At 34.4% G+C, this 16973-nt stretch overlaps 1 protein-coding gene across 5 annotated transcripts in view; it reads right to left on the bottom strand.

The window, feature by feature from the left end:
* The window catches only part of LOC129762268 (serine-rich adhesin for platelets), a 481936-nt gene that overhangs the window by 28612 nt on the left and 436351 nt on the right, over nucleotides 1–16973 (bottom strand). The window lies entirely within an intron of this gene.

Genomic DNA, 16973 nt, shown 5'->3' with positions numbered 1-16973 from the left:
ACCACAATCTAGAAAGCACACGAAAATACGCTTCTGAATCGCTTATAAATCGAGGAAAATAGTACAGAGAAACTGGATGAAGCTACAGTAACGACTCGATTGTATAACGTTAAAAAAGTTCAGATGCCATAATATTTTTTTTTTATTAATCCGTTTATTTTTACAGGCTCAGTTACATAAGTTTAAAGGAGCCACGCTCAGATGCCATAATTGAAACGTGATATATTCGAAACTGATTTTTTTTTCAATGAAAATTATGTTTTTCTCCAATATGTATGATTCAAACACTATTTGTCGTGCTTAGGATAACATTTTATCACACTATTCATCACATGAATACGTAATACAACATATCATAACACAATATAAAATAACTTATCGAAACTATTGTTCCAGAGCTATTAGACACTATTCGGTATTTATTCATGTTTTTTTACTGAAATTAAAACAAGCCGAGAAGTAGAACATTTTTATCGATGCGGGTATAATGGACATGTAGTGGGGCAATATGGACAGGTCAATAATATACGAAGCGTAGAAGTTTATCGCTCGCGAGAGGAATAATTTCGCTCTCTCTCTCAGTGTTTGTGTGTCTAGTAACTGAGATAGAACAAAAAGAGAAAGCAATATAAAACATAGGGTCCTATTATAGAAATCGAGTCGATTAGAATTTTGCTCGTTAGCTCTATTTTACTATTATAGAAATCGAGCAATTCGATAGCAACGAGCGAGTGATAGCTACCCAGTCTACTTTGTTGTGTCAGGTTGGTCCCAACAACCGACAACGGTAACGGTGGTGTCGACAACGGTACCGATATCTTGTCATTTTGCAATGATTTTGTCGACCTATCCTTCGTATTTGACAACCAATTACGGGCCAACACTGTGCCAATCTGGCACCGCGTCGACCGACCGAAAAACTACTCGACTCTATTATGGTTTTATTTTATTTTTCATGATAGTGAGAATAAAAAGTGATGAAAAAAATAGACCGTTGATGGGAATTATTTATTTCTTTATGAATATAAACAAATATATTATACATTACATTTAATTGTATATGATATTGCATGTATATGATTTTCTATGATCTTTTTGAGCATATTGCAAATTGCATACTGCATCACTGGAACAAAACATTAATTGATTAAATTATATCTGATTCAATTCATATTTTACCGCACTATGTACTTTTTTTTACCCTCCACTAACCCCCACACCAGAAAGCTCGAATAGAGAGCCCCCTGGTAGTGGACTCTTGCTAACAGACAACAAACATAAGAAGAAATAGCGGAGAATATAACAACAAACGAAGAAAACAAAACATATGAAATCCCAGTGGAACATTAGAGTTCCTTTGAAGGGATCCACCATATTACACAACATTAGAACGACGCAGGAAAAAAAAAGTGACGGAAAATATTATTAACCAAAACATACATATACATAAGATGCTCGGCAAATTTACAGAATATATTAATTTATGTGGATGGTCATATACTGTTTCAGCTTATTTTTAAAAATATGTTTATTGCTTATTGCTTTCAGATTATTGGGAAGCACGTTGAATTTTAATGGACCGTAACTTTTTATGCGTGTGAGTCCCAATTTCGTAAAAGCTCTGGTTTTCATTAAGTCATTTGCATTTCTCGTATTCAAAAGGTTTATTCGAGTAGGGAATGTGATATTATGGTGAAAATTACGGTTATGCAAAATATTATGAATAAACATGATACTTTGAATATCACATAGGCCTGAAATAGGAATAATTCTATTTTGTATAGCAGTGTAAAGCGCAACTGTCGGATATAAGTGAGGAAGATTGAAAACTAATTTCACACATCTATTTTGCAGCGTTTGATTTTTTTTTCAATTTTGATTTGGCAGCATGACGCCAGACTACAATTAAGTATTGGAGGATGGAGTGGATGCATGCAAAATAAAACTGTAACAATGCTCTTTTTGGTATGAAACAGCGTACTCTTTTCATGAGACCACATAAACTTGCAACTTTACTCGATACATGTTTAATGTGAGTATCCCAGGAAAGGAATCTAAATACAATCCTAAGTATTTGAAAGAGAAGACTTTTTCAATAGACAGGATTCCCACACATGGATCACGGTGTTGAGGTATTTTTTTTCGTGGCGAATGGAAGACCATATACTTTGTTTTAGTGAGGTTAATGGTTGGATAATTGCCACTGAAATATTCCATGAGTTACACTAGATCTGACTTGCTATCGTGACGGTATTTCTCGTCGTATCGCGATGTTTGCGCATAATTTTACGGATGTGCTCAGATATTGTTTTTTTTCCAGCGTTCTCACATCAGGAGTGGGTGGCCACCAACTGCTGGATACTGCTGTCACTTACTGCACGGCAATGGATACTACATCGTGTGAGTAGCCCACTCTGGTGAAACAACCACTTAATTGAAGTACTGTGGCCTCACTGAAATGAAAATTGTATTCACAGCAAATATCGAAGAAAACTATATACATTGAAATTTTCCTTACCCCTGAAGGTGATAGGTGATAGCTTAATCATCCCAGATAATCCAGCTCCATCAGGATTCCAAATCGGAGGAGGCATGTATACCGACCAATTGCTTGGTGTTGCTGTCTTATTTGCTGCACGGCAAATGAATTCTGCATCATGTAGGCGGTCCAATCTGGTGAAACCATTTGAACAAACTGAAAAAATATAATATAAAACAATAAATCGAAACCTAATTGAAAAACTTTTCGTACTTACGACATCTGATCCTCGATACATTTTCTGTTTTGTTTTAAATTACAGTACAGAGAGAAAGAGAAAAAATCGGGGGGTTGTATCCGAAACACGACCGCTTAGGACGTAGGACTACGCAATCTTTTTTTTAAAATTTGTTGGTCAGCTATTATTAGCGAATACGTCGAAAGTTCATAAATAAATCTTTAGTAAAAAGTTTCGGGGACCCTGGAAAGGTTTGATGGCTTGCGTGCTTTTGTAGAATCATTTCTAGTAGCAACGATTATTTCTTGCCTTCGCGAGAACAATACACTAATTGGTCATGTGTCGCAATTTGTTTCTTTATATCAATGCACGTATTGCACTGAGTATTTAACGAGAGGTATCTTCCCAGCATCGCCATTCAACAAGCATCAAAAACGCGTCTAACAGGAGCACACAGTTGCAGCGATAAACTTCAAGTGAAATATTCGCTAGCGTTCACAGCTCGAGGGGAAATATAAAACACAAAACGAACAGAATACACCCAGTTTTTTTACGCGGGTTTTTTGCGTGGTTTTTTTACGAGTTTTTTTTACGCGGATTTTTCAATTAACGCGTTTTTTTACGCGGATTTTCCAATTAACATGGTTTATTTACGCGGATTTAAAAAAAAGACCAGAGCAATATCACATCTCCCCCTCAGTTCACATTTTTCTTTTATGTTTCCTCAGAGAATATTACGGTAATTAGTGCTTGTAACGGAGCTTAGCGCTTATGAAAGAAATTTGTGCTGCAACCAATGTATGGAGAAATGGGAATGCTTCTATTTTTCATCAAATTAAACCATCTACAGACTATAGGATTGTAATGTATAGCAAATCAAACAAATCTTAGAAAATTTCCGATTCAATTGGTATGCAAATCGTTAAAATCAGATCGCAGCAAAAATAGTTATTAACATTAACTTTATTTCATAAAAACGTGACCTCTTTTCTGATTTGGCACCCTTAATGTAAGACGTAGTCCTACGTCAAAACAATACTTGCAGTGATGCCGTTTCGCTCAGTTGATGTATCGAGTTCATTCATAGCTGAAACTATAGGCAGTGCTGCTTGCGGGGGGCAAAGCAGAATTAGATTCCGCCACTTTTGTGGCACTTTATGGCGCTCGGTCGACATCGGACCGATAACCGCTCGTAAACAGTTTAGAGCGGGTATCGATGCAAGTGTCAGAACTTTTCGAGTTGTTTGTTTCGTTTCCTACATATCGTCAGAGAATTATTTTGTTTTGGTTTCCGTCTCTGATATTTTCATTTGGGAAACATTTCAGAAACGCTTAAATATATGCAATTTTCAACACATGTTCGTTTGTTTTGATCAGTATTTGTTTTACGGTGCTGTCAGAATAGTCTATAAAAGGTAAGTGTTCAATCCAGCATTATTTGTACTAATTATGTTACAATGCAGAACTTACTTCCAGCGCTATCTCAGTGGCTGAAAATGAATGGACAGACAAATCTCCACCAGGTTGAACGACTCGTTAAACCAATGAAAGCAAATGTAAACATTGCTCGAGGTTCTTGTGGAGGCAGTTCAAATAGAATCCCGGTTGAGGAAAAGTGGAAGGAATGCAGTGAGGAGCTTAATGCACTGAGACCATCAATGCGTCTTGGTTCAGAATGGCAGAAAGTAAATGTTTCTTCTACGATACATATAACTTCATAAGTAAATTTAATCATATTCTTTGAATTACTATCAACCGAATTTCCTACCTAAACCTTGCTTATTCCGGCTAGCGTACATTATTACGTGTTTCTTTTGCCAGATTTTTTTTTGTATTTCTATACTATACCAAACCTTCTATACCATATGCTAAAGCTGAAATGTTTTGCAAAACAATAATGATTTTTTTGAAATTACATATTTGGATTGACATGAGGTGAAAGAAAACACTAGCATACAACAAGCGAGAATTTACAATAAAGCTATTGACGCCGCTACAACAAGAAATTGACTCTAAAAGAGAATTACATGCAAAAATTTATTTTTTTGCTAAAAAAGTGGAATTTATGTGTGACTTCTTACGGAATTCCATAGTTTGCAGTTGTGAAAATACATGAAAAGATTCGTTTTCTAATAATTATATTTTTTTGTAAAGCAAATTGTTTCATGATGTCGTTTTTATTACACATCCATGCATGCATTACGCCTATTAAGCTTCATTCGTTGAGGGAATATAAGTTTTCTCCAAAACATAACCTTATTAATACTTTTGGAAATATAGATATTTATAATCTTTCTATAGTGCATTGTGAAACATTTCAAACTCATTTCAAAATATTTCTGCACCGCCACTGACATTCGAGCAGAGTAACGAATCGAGCTGTTTTCCTCGATTTCTATAATTCCAGATTTTACTCGGTGTGATAGCGATAGTGATTGTATCGAATCCTCGATTCGATTTCTATAATAGGGCCCATAGTTAAATATTCTTCCCTTCACTTTCTATCATGCATTGGATGTGATTATGTATGTGACTGTCCATTTCAACCCCACCAGTGCAATTATTTCAATTATTTAAATTTACCACTTACCAATGAATTTACTTTTCCGTACATACCTAATACCGCTTCTCTTTTAACTCACGAACAGAAATATAACCATCAGCGAAATCAATTTTGCAATTAAACCACTCAAAATGCATAATATCGAAGCCGTAAAAATTACATCCAGACGCGGAATCATGTTTGATTTTCGGTTTTTGTTTCCCTATTTCACTTTTGATCAGTATTCATTGTCAATATTTTTATTTTTTCAATATTATTTTTTCCCGGTACCTTGTCGGCTATTCCATCTCGAACCGAGATATAGGTTTTCAGATAATCGTGAAAAATGGTATATTTGTTCCTTATCGTAAAGTATTATATCCGTATGTTTTTTTTAAATTTTATTTTTTCACTAGGGAGTACATGTCCGAAATATCATTTTACCCCTTTTTATCTCCACCGATACCTCTTTTTCAAGATACATAGTGGACCGATTTATACAATCGACATATCAAACAAATGCCCAGCATACTTTTTTTAGAAAGACACTTTTTACACTTGCGATAAAATGGATTTTGGTTTCGTACTTATTGATTGTATTTGTTTGTTATTGTTTCGTGCCTTTGGACTAGAGGGCCCTATATATTTTTATATTATAGAAAATACTAGATTTCGAAAAGTAGAAAATACTTACGATCTCGTGGTATTTTTTTCAGAATTTAAATATTTTTTTTAGTACTAAAATTTTTTATGAAATATTTTTTCGATAATTTTTCTTGAAATACCGTGGTAAGATGCACATTCAGTATTTTTTTCAATTTTTTATCTCGGATCTATTGAGGATGGCGTGAAATAAACGAAAAAGTACGTTTTCACTATAGATCCTACGTCAAACCACATAGGGGTTCAAATAAACCGCAAAAATTTCTTATTTAATATCCTTTACAATTTTTGCCATACAGCTAGTGATTTGGTTTGGGGGCACTTTTTACTCCCTTACCTAACCACTCTTTGAAAATATAAAAAAAAAAATTTTTTGATACCGCGCAACACTGAAAAAAAATCTGAAAAAAATCACACATATCTAGAAAAGCCGTAGAAACACATTAAAATATGAATTAGAGTAGTACTGAATCTCTAAATCCCAAAAAAATTTTTTTCAAGATTTCAATATTTTTTTTAGTACTAAAATTTTTGATGATTTTTTTTTTTGATAATTTTTTTTTGATACACCGTAGTAAGATGCACATCCAGTATTTTTTTTCAAATTTTTATCTCGGATCTTTTGAGGATGGCGTGAAATAATCGAAAAAGTACGTTTTTCACTATAGATCCTACGTCAAACCACATAGGGGTTCAAATAAACCATCAAAATTTCTTATTTAATATCCTTTACAATATTTGCCATACAGCTAGTGATTTGGTTTGGGGGCACTTTTTACTCCCTTACCCGACCAGGCCCTTTGCCATCTAATGGTATATATTATAACATATATCGTAAGAACGACTCTGCGTAATTTGCATTTGAAAACTCTTGATAAACAATACATTTTCTGTAGAGTGACCCCCCTATATAGAAATCAAAGACGTAGTCCTACGCCAGACGTCGTAGACCAATTTCAGCGTGACGCGACGGCGTTTCGATTCACTAAAAACACGTTTTTTCACCAGTCCCTCCCGGTGTGAATTTTTCACCCAATATAGCATCATTTACTTTCTATTCAACTCATTACCCTTTGTCTACTCAACTCATTTTCGGGATGAACGTCAAAGTGAGTCAATCGGAACGAATGCAAATCCTGAACCAATTCATATCGGGAAGAATACTGCCATCCTACCCTTCCCTCGATTTCGCTGAACAACTGGCGGTCATTGATTAGTTCAGTCCAGGTGAATGATCAGATAAACTTTCAATCGAAATGAGTCTGCATCTCTGTGTTCCCGAATAGTGAGTGGACACACACAGACACACATACAAACCATTCAATCTATTCCCGGTATCATTTTTCGTTCAAATTTGGCACTCATTCGTGAAGCCTGTGACGATATTCAAATGATGATGATGATGACAGTAGCGATAAATGTGCACAACATTTGAACGAACGGTTTTCAGAGGCACAAAGATAGAAGGCTTTGTCAAAGCGAGTTCGTCACCGAATGCATCAGACAAATAGCATATATGCAAGCGAGCAGAAAAAAAAGGGTAAAGCGGTAGTGGCGTGATGGGGGAGAAGATTCCACACACACGGAAAATTAGCATTTCGGAATAATGAGCTTATGATGGGATGCTGCTGATGGTGCGAGACACAGATGATGCAATGCGACGATGAAGTCTTCTCGTGGACGATGTAAGAGGCGGGCAAGGGCAGGGAAGGTGGGAGTCGAATAAATGCCGACCGAACTTATTCGCTCCAATTGGTGTTGTGGTGCTGCTTTTCCAGTTTTGTTCTGCGCTAAGTGAGTGGGAGGCAGCGAGTAGTGGTGCTTAGCGAAGTGTGTTCGAATGCGGAATTATGATGGAGGAATACTTGTGGTGGGATAATTTGGTCTGGATCGGATGGGTGGATGAGTCTGCGGTGGGATGTGCCATTTCGGGTGTACGACTATCTCCCTGTCTGATGAGTCGAAACTCGTTGTTAGAAGTTGATCAATGTCGGTCCAGAATGTGAGAACATTATTGATCAAAAGAGTTCTTTGGAGAAGATATTTCATGCGACCATTAGTGAGACATCATAGAAACCAGACAGGAAAATCGCATTACACCCAGATTTTTCAGGCATTGCTGTCTTCATATTGGATCATCGACTTCTCGGAATATTAGCACTAGATCTGGTTCGGATTGTTAAGTAAAAATAAAAAAGTGCCACCAGAATCAGGTCGACAAATCCGTAAATCTATGATTTTGTTTTAATTATGGAGTAGGGCAGAAATAACTATTATCGCAATAGTACCTATTATGGTAATACGAGTGAGCTTCTTATTGTTACTATTATTAATCAAATACAATATTTCCACAATATTTCCATCCTATTACACTTTCTCTGAAGGGTTGTTTCCGTTGCAAAAAAGTGCACCCGTGGCAAAATAGCTTCAGAGAACAGTCATTCGCGTTGAACAGTAGCTGAAAGAGCTTGAGCTTGAGCTTGGCTAGATTGTACAATTCGTAGTTGTTCTCCGTGATTGACCTGAACCAATCAAATTGTACAAAGAACACACAGAATGACGCTTGGGACTAGCAAATCATTCTCGTTGTGCAATTTTCGGTGATTCGAGCTTTAAATAGTCAATAACGACGCCGGCCACGTCCTTACAGTCACCAGAGGAAAGGAAGGAATGTTAGTATGATATTCGCCGCCCGAAGGCCAGAAGAGTCGCCTCTATAGCGTGGTTCCCTAACGTTTATCATGGAAGGGATATTTGTTAGTGGGATGGGTTAGAAATCAGGATTCACTACGGTAAGTGATGTGATTCTCTAAACGCTAACTCTAAACTACTCGACGAAAGAAAGTCTCAAAAATCGAAGGTATTTAAGGTAATACACTGTACGATTCTATATTTTCTAGAAAATTATAACAATGAATATGATACGATTACATATGATTTCGACACCCTCTATTGTCGGGTGTCGAAATTATATGTAATCGTATCATATTCATTGTTATAATGAGAAACCTGAGAATGTCACCAAGAAACCCCTCTACAATAAGAAGGATCTACAATACATATCTCTATTATTTATCGCTAGTACTTTGTATCTAAATTCCAATCGCGATGACGGAAAGCGGAAACCTGAAAAGGTAACCGAAAAAAAAAATTTATACTCTATTATTTATCGTACGTACTATTCGTCGAAATTACTCTCTGCGTTATCTTTGGGAAGGATGAAGAAATGAAAGAATTATATGGACAAAGAATAAAAGAATTAAAAAAAGAAATGAATAATCAATGAATTAAAGAACTGAAGAATTAAAGAATGAATACAAAAAATAAAATGGAACCAAGAAACACGCAAACACTCAATTTTATGCATCGGCATGTTATGTCGATGAATACTTGATATGTAGTGAATTAAACTGCAAACCAAACACATAAAAACGCAGTTCCATTCGTTATCTGAGATCTGATGTAGTGGACCGAAACCCTGGAAAATGTATAACTATTACCAATCCACTTCAGATCTCGAATTTGGAATAGAGTCAGAGTAATTAAGTTTGAAACTGTCTCACTGGGGAGTTTTCAATCCTTCATCAGAAATCCGAATATACGAATTGTAATTCAAAATAGAAACACAAAATCATAACATAATATCATAAAGCGTTCACAATAATATTTGGCTAAATATAAAGTTTAATTTTGGGAGAAGTAAGCAAAGCCTGGAGCCCGCAAAAGCAATACGAAAACTCAATTATCAAAAAAAAAAAAAAAACGTTAAATACTAAACAGATGAAAAAGATGGTCCTAGCAATTGCAAAGACATAAAAGACCAAACCAATATATTCTGGATTCTTTTTACGCGATTTTTTTTGCGTGATTCCATTTTTCGCGAAAGCGTTTGCGAGTGTGGTTGTGACGAGCGTGTGCCGGTGATGGTGCAATATTTTTTATGTGGTTCAAATTATGCAATTTTTATCTACGCGATTTGTTCGAAATTACGCGATTTTTGTTCTGTTATATAAATTATTTCTAGAGAATATTTTGGGTGTTGAATAAAACATAACCAATGCGCAATGGTCCAGGAGATGCATTTAAGTGGAAATTAGCATTTAGAGCTTGACAGTTATTCTCTAGACGAAAACTGTCTTAGACAAAGTTATTACTCATCATAGAGCGCTCGTTTTTATGTTGTCAAAAATAGGTTGACCAAAATTGTCGATGAAATAAAAAATCTAACTTTCTTATCTTTATAGATAGAGGTAAACATAGTTCGACAATGTTGTAGCTCCAATTATTTGAGACATCTTTGTAGAACGAAGTTTCTGTCGATCTCTTGAAATAACCGATATAGCGCCTTTTTTCTAAGTTACGTTAGGGTCATCATGAAAAAAAAACTGTTTTTTTGCTCTAACCTTTATATTTCAAATTTTACATGCAAACTGTCTTTGAGAGACTTTTAGAGCTTATTAATACAAATATTTTTCGATGCAGAACTTGCCAATATCTCACCTTTACTCAAAGTTATTGATATTTCTTCCCAAAAAACACGCTCTTTTCGTTTGTTTGTCATTCTTTCTGGGGCAAACATAAAAAATGTTTGTTAACGGAATTTTAATGAAAAGATTTCACTCTATATAATATGTGATTTTCAAAACTATGTTATTTTTTGTGTTTGAGTAAATTTAAATTTAAATCATTAGTTTTTGGATGAAAACCCATCAATAAATTTGAGCAGGATTAAGATATTGATATGTTCTGCATCGAAAAATGTTGGTATTGATGAGCTCTAAAAGTCATACGAAGACCATTATGATGTAGAATTTCAAATGTAAAAATTAGAGTAAAAAAACCAGTTTTTTTATAGTTACCCTAATGTAACTCAGATAGAAAGCGCTAAAAACAACTTTGTGGGAGATATTTATTGTTTAGACAAAAACTGTCTTAAACAAATTTTAATTTACTCAAACACAAAAAATAACATAGTTTTGAAAATCGCACATCATGTTGAGTGAAATATGCTCTTTCAAATGCCGCTGATAAACTTTGTTTACGTTTGCCCCAGAAAGAATGACAAACAAATGAAAAGAGCATGTTTTTTGAGAAGAATATCAATAACTTTGGGTAAAGTTGAGATATTGACAAGTTCTGCATCGAAAAATGATTGTATTAGTAAGCTCCAAAAGTCTTTCGAAGACAGTTTGCATGTAAAATTTGAAACGTAAAAGTTAGAGCGAAAAAACAGTTTTTGTCATGGTGACCCTAAAGTAAATAAAAAAAAGCCGCTTTACCGGTTATTTCAAGAGATCGAGAAAAACTTTGTTCTACACAGATGTCTTAAATAATTGGAGCTACAACATTGTCGAACTATGTTTACCTCTATCTATAGATTAGATAAGAGATAAGAAAGTTAGATTTTTTATTTCATTGACAATTTTGGTCACCCTATTTTTGACAACATAAAAACGAGCGCTCTATCATGAGTAACAACTTTGTCTAAGACAGTTTTTGTCTAGAGAATAACTGTCGAGCTCTAAATGCTAATTTCCACTTAAATGCATCTCCTGGACCATTGTGCAATGTATTGTGAGCGTGTTTGAATGTTTTATCGATTCGATCGAAATCAACTCTTGCATTCTTGGATCCATTCGACTCAAATTCAATCAAATGTGGTAACCTTGGCTTGTCGAGAAATAAACGTCAAAATAATTCATCCATATTCGTGCAGCAATTTAATTTCTATCAGAGTGGCAGACCCGAAAGCATTTTTTGAAATTTATGAATGGAAATTATCACTCGGTGTCGTTTAAATTCATTAAAGAAATAGTTCTTCTTGAATGGCGTTAACGTTCCCTGTGGAACTTTTGCCGTCTCAACGTATGCATTAATGTATTCCGAGGGGCAAGCTCTAGAATACGCGTGATCACAGTGCAAGTCGAAGGAAATTTCTTTGACGAAAAAATCCCCCTTCCAGAACGGGAATCGAACCGAAATGTGAGACGCTAACCACTCGGCCACAGGTGCACAGACAGACATAGTCCTGATCTTAATTTACCTTTTTTGTCTATAAAAATCCTTGCATTTCCACCAAAACTTTATCCATAGCATAAAATCATCTACAGACACAATTTCGGTACAAGATTTTTCCCTCAATTGCAGAGAATGTGAAAGATGTGAAAAAGGAACATTTCACATCGAACAGATATTCGATATGTGGAATTAGTATTCGTATTCATTAAAAAAAAATTGTGTAATGATGTAATGATGTTCATAATGAATGGAGTACCTGTGGCAGGATCATGTTGTCTAATGTTTGTGTAATATTCATCTTGTGTTTTCAGAACGGTCGGGCATTTTTCGTCAAATTTTTTTTTCTGACTTGCATTATGGTCACACATTCTAGAGCTTGCCACTCAGAATACATCCAAGGCATGTTTTTGGTATGGAAATCTCAACTAAGTACTACTAAAAATGATGCAAGTAATACTACGATGAGGAAGCGAACGTTGGGAAAGTTAGTGATATTGAAGAAGAACATGGAGAGAGTCGAATGTGCGTATGAGACAATGTGCGTTAACGATGAATTATTGTTTTTTTTCGAATCACAATTTCTCGCGTCATTGTGCAGGCATGTTCTATGATTTTTTTTCGTTGTGCTCATTCAAAAATACTTCCAGCTCACCGGCGACACGCCTTTCGACGAAGTGAGGTTATTTGCGAATGGGTGGATGAAAGTTCGATCCAGTGCCATCTGTCATTTAACAACATAAATAAATTCGTTTTTTTTAAACACGGTTACATTATTTGTACATTGTGTGTTAAAAAACTGCTGAAATCGGGATTAAAAATAGAGTATGGAGGTTAAAATTTGTGGTTATATGCATTGTTGGAAGCAAAATTGAAGAAAAAAAAAACTGATTTGTTTTTCTGCATACAGGCACTCTAATCGATATTAACTATTTAATAATTGGTATCCTAGCGATATCGTATACAATTTAGAACCTATTATCATGCTTACCAAGTTTTTTGTGCATAATGTCATCAAATCCAGTCGAGCCGTTTCGGAGGAGTTTGGTAACAAACACCGTGACACGAGATTTTCATATATATAGATGTGTTTATTTCTCCCAAAAATTGTATTTTTTCACCTAAAATGGTACATGTTTTATCTGGTTCCGTATTCGCATAAAGAGGAAAATATCCGGCTGTCGGATATTCGGCCTTCCCGCCTCGAAGCTTGCCGGATATTCGGTATTCGGCCGTGTTTCTTTCAATCGATTATTAGTAGTAGTAGTACAATTATAAGTTTTTCTCAGAACTAATTTCCGAACGAGTTTCGGCTGTTAATATTGCCAGTTCAAGCGTTCAGAACCGACCAGAGCCTTGGCTCTATAGCTATCATCAAAACACCGATTATTATAGGTTTTGTGGTATGGCCTCTCGGCCTTAGATTTTCGTGGTTTATGGGCTTTGAAAACAATAATTATCGCGTACCTTTTGAAAATAACCCATCTGCATCAATGAATTTTCATCATCAACATTCTCTTTCGTTAAAAACTCAGCAGTTAAAGCATTTCCTGATGGGTTGGATATCAGGAGTGTTCAAGAGAACCTCGTTTATCAAATTTTGTGGCACATAATCTGTCTACAAGGCCTTGGTTATCTTAAGAGAAAGTCAACGAAGAGAATCGAACAAAGCAGATAGGATCTTTTAAAGAGCTGAGTAATAATTGCCGAATAAAGAATAATAATAATAATAAAAATAATAAATAATTGTGAATCTTGTGCAGAATTTATTGGAGTTTTCAAAACTGGCTTCCGAATAATCGCATTATAGAAAAATTCTTCTTTTAAAAAGAGGAAATTTTTCATTCAATCAAAACTTTTTCCTGTAGTAAAATTACCTACAGGAGTGTTCTTGGAATCAAATGAATGCCGATTGATAAGGTTAATTGGATTTGCTATTGACTTGATTAATAAAATACTGTGTTAACCTACAAAATTATTAAAAACAGAAAAAAACTATGTTTTTCTTTCCTTCCAACATTGTGGGAAAAAACGATCCTAAATTTTCAAAAAGTTATCCTATACAAAATGTTCACCATCTCGAAAAAACACCCTATGCAAAAATTCAGCTCAAACGGACTCAAAGAAGAGTGGCGCCAAGCGGTCAAAGTTTCAGTTTTTCCGAAAATTGAAAAATTGCTGATATTAGCCATATAACGAATTTCATGCGAACTCGTCTTAGGATTTAGTATATGAAATTGTTCAAACTATCATAAAAAAATACCAGATTATTTTAAAAATTAAAAATAATTTTTCACAAAAGCGAATTTTGTTTTCAATTCTAAAAACAAAAAAATTATATGAATATATTATAATTACAATTTACAATAAGTCGTTGGGCATCGGTAGATGGGCACTTTTACAGAAAAAAAGTTTTTCTGACAACTTTTCCATGTTTTCTTTGTTGAAAGTACACTGGTGAAATAGTTTAGTAAAAGCAGCTACCAAATCTTTAGTAGCAAAAACATTGGTAAAATATATACTTTTTTTGTAAATATTATTAAAATTGCGTAAAAAAGATGTCAGACGCAATGAATGTTCCTACCAGGAATTCGTATATTTTACTTCATACCATTAGTAAGTTTGTTTTTATTGTCATACATAACAACTGTGATGTGCGCACTTTGCAATCACCATTTGTCTTTTGGAGACGAAGCGATTCGGAGGTAAGCACTTTGTTTTTATTGAATTCAATTATGTATTCATCTCCCCCGAGAATTTGTTTTCATATTTTCGGCGGGGAAAATATCACAAGAAATTTTGATCCATATTAACATAATTGACCTAATACCATTTTTTTTTCTTTTTTAGTTGGCCTTAAAATTATATGCAGTACAATCATTCATCATAAACAAATCGGAGATAAGTATTCGTTTTTTTTTACATCATTACATCAGTCACCTCGGTCGGGAAACTATTTTCATATTCCCGCCAAGGATAAACATCAGTTATATTATATACATTACAACACTATCGACCTTTTTCCTTGTCTTTACAGCTGGCATGATCCCAGACTCGTAATACTTGTTTACCAAAAACCATCCAAGCTCTGGGATTGAAAGTAACGGCGAGTTTGTCGCTAAGATTGGAATCTTTCTTCAACACATCATCGACCGTAAAAAAATTAAGGTGAACATACATAATTTATTGCATATTTAATATCATTAACATATGTATTTCTTTTCTTCATAGGGACACGAGAGAACAAAATACGGATGAAACGTGTTAATTCTACCATCACTCTGCTAATCAGCTAATGCAAATCAGAGCGATGCAGCAGGAAGAGGAACGGGAACTTGCTCGGGAACTTGCTTTGGAAATGCTCATCAAATTGAGGTGGTTGAAGCTGCGATTAAAATTTGCCTCTTGTACGCAGTTTATAGAATGATTCCAACGAGAATTATTGATGTTGTTTATAGCATAAGTTATTAAATAGTATAATGTATTCTAAGTATGTAGAATTAAACGCAATCAAATACAATTTTTTAAATTAAAAATAATTATTAAAAAATATTGTCATTATCCCTGATGATTACCTCTCACAAATATGAAGCAAAATTTTCACTGTTATTGCACCAATGTTGGACCATGATTAGTACAAACCAAGTTTGTTTGACATATGTGCCTACCATTCTTTTTTTGTAACATGTACCAATGATTAGTAGGGTAGAAAATGACTAGAGAATTGGTAACATGTACCAACAAATTCGTCATATTTACTAAATTTTCCTCTCAGTGTAATAATTGCAATATAGTGTACTCGGGAAAGTTTTAGATGTCATTAAAATATGAACTTTTGTCCATTGTGTCAACTTTTTATCTTTTATAGTTCCTGGAACAGAAGGCATTCTTGTATGAAGACTCATGAGAAAAAACTGTTTTCTTGTAACATTTTCGTGTGTAAATTCTCGCGTTTGACATGTCTAAATACAAAAAAAAAGTGTAATCACGAAAATTTATACGTAAAAATATTATGAGTTAAACATTAATAGTAATTTCTCAAAGAAAACACGAAAAAGTTGTTGCCAGAAAAACTTTTTCTCTGTAAAGGTGCCCATCTTTCGTTATATGGGTGACTTGTTGGAAAATGTTAGTGCTATTCATATCTATTTTTCCAGAATTTTAAAATAGCATGTTTTCGAGAAAAAAATTTTTTTTTTCAAAAATTTTGTTCTCAATGAAATTTTTTTTCTCTAAATTTGTTATAAATTTATAGATCTCATGGTTTTCAAATTAAGATTTTTCGAGAAAAAAAAGTTGGAAAAAACTCAAAATTTCAAAAAATATCTCACACAAAAACTATCAGACCTACGAAATTTTAGTCAGAGAATGAAATGTCTGAAATCATTTATGTTTTCATAAAAAATATCAAACGAATTTTTGAAAAAAAATTTTTTTAAATTAAAATATTGGATTTTTTTATGTTTTCATAAAAAAAATAAAACAAATAAAAAAAAAGCATTTAAAAATGATAGAGGAGATGTGTCTAAAACGCGCCTGTCGGGTAATTTGACCCGCCTGATTTAGGCCTGATATAGGCAATCGTGCTAGTCAATGATAGAATCCCACCAAGCAAGTTTTACATTTGTAACATGCTTCAAAAAAATGAGAAGAATAATTTTCTTTGGAAGGGATTTTCGATGTAATTTTCTACATCATTTCTATAAGGTTTTTAGTTGCTAGAAACCGATTCAGAGGCGATAACTGAGGGTCATATTTATTGAGTCGAGTTCCCAGTGAATATCTCAGATGAAGAAAATAGTAAGAAAGGATTCATTTCCTTCTCAATTTGATATTTTCCGCATCAGCTTACCATCGGGCAGTATGGCATACCCTCGATCGGGGCGATTTGCTCGCTTTCGGCCGTAAACATTCTCACGAGAGAAATAGCTTGTATGTGAGGGATGCCAGATGATTTTTTCAAATATCTTTGCATGGCACGAATAAATGTCTTCAAATGTAATCATAATAAACAAAAATGAGCAAACCATCACGAT

Source organism: Toxorhynchites rutilus, chromosome 1, assembly GCF_029784135.1.
Source record: "Toxorhynchites rutilus septentrionalis strain SRP chromosome 1, ASM2978413v1, whole genome shotgun sequence".
NCBI classification, from domain to species: domain Eukaryota; kingdom Metazoa; phylum Arthropoda; class Insecta; order Diptera; family Culicidae; genus Toxorhynchites; species Toxorhynchites rutilus.
Note: the sequence above shows the minus strand (reverse complement) of the source record. Positions and strands in the feature narration are given on the sequence as shown.